Below are 1050 nucleotides of genomic sequence, written 5' to 3' on the forward strand. Positions count from 1 at the left end.
TCTCTCTCTCTCTCTCTCTCTCTGAACATTTGTTTTGTTGCAGATTCAACAGCAGAAAAAGGAAACAAATCTACTAAACAAGAAAACCAAGAACCAGGAACACAATCAGACTGGATAACGATATTATTGATCTGTGTTGGCACTATATTAATTCTATTATTTGCCGTGTTTATTGCCCGTTTCATAATTCGCAGGATAACAACTCAAGCTCCATATATAGGAGGAACAGTGGCAAACTAAAGGGTCTGTGGCACACTGCAAGTGTCAGCAGCATCTGAGCAGCCTGTATTTTCCAGCACCCATGCTAACAAATGAGTGTTCACATCAGAAGCAGGAGTGGCATGTCACGTACAATCACATTTTCTGTTGCAGATTATCTCTCTTGATATACTCTTGCTGAAAACAATGTGCACTGTTTGTTCTTATTGTATTCTTATTGAGATCTTGAAACAGGAACATTTTTGTTGTCAATTCTGTATGTTGCTGCCTTAACAGTTCTGTACCACAAGTGTTTGAACGAATAAATGTATTTTGTATTATGTATTTCTTGTAAGTTAACATTAGAACTACACATTTACCAAACCTCATTCATTATTTACTGATTACACATGAGCCAATTTAATTATTTCAGTTTACACTCAAGGTAAAACATGGTGCTCATGGTTGAGATAATAATAATTATAAAATTTAAAAGTTTTTAGTGTCTTAAAAATGAACAAGATGCTATAATAAATCCCAGTCTGTTTTTTGTCAGGCACATTTCTGATATTAATACTGATAGATATTGTTTCTTTGTCAGATTTGATTTTAGATGTGACCTTTGTTTTGTTTTTAGACATGTAAAACTTTCTTTTCTTTTATGAGCAGTTGTACACTGCTGTTCAAACGTTTGAGATGTTTGTTGATGTTTTTAAAGTTTTTATGCTCATCAAGCCTGCCTTTATTTGATCAAAAAGAAGAAAAATAAAAATAGTGAAATATTGCTATTTAAATAATGTTTTTCTATTTAATATACTTTAAAATATAATTTATTCCTATGATGCAAAGCTG

At 32.2% G+C, this 1050-nt stretch overlaps 1 long non-coding RNA gene across 1 annotated transcript in view; it reads left to right on the forward strand.

The window, feature by feature from the left end:
- LOC107577480 (uncharacterized) overlaps nt 1–580 on the forward strand; it is a 1710-nt gene extending 1130 nt beyond the window's left edge. Inside the window, exon 3 of the long non-coding RNA XR_001608211.1 lies at nt 44–580. This is a non-coding gene — a long non-coding RNA (uncharacterized lncRNA). The remainder of the gene's footprint in view (nt 1–43) is intronic.
- Nucleotides 581–1050: the final 470 nt, after the last annotated feature.

This window comes from Sinocyclocheilus grahami, unplaced genomic scaffold (assembly GCF_001515645.1).
Source record: "Sinocyclocheilus grahami isolate Dianchi unplaced genomic scaffold, SAMN03320097.WGS_v1.1 scaffold6184.1, whole genome shotgun sequence".
Lineage (NCBI taxonomy): Eukaryota > Metazoa > Chordata > Actinopteri > Cypriniformes > Cyprinidae > Sinocyclocheilus > Sinocyclocheilus grahami.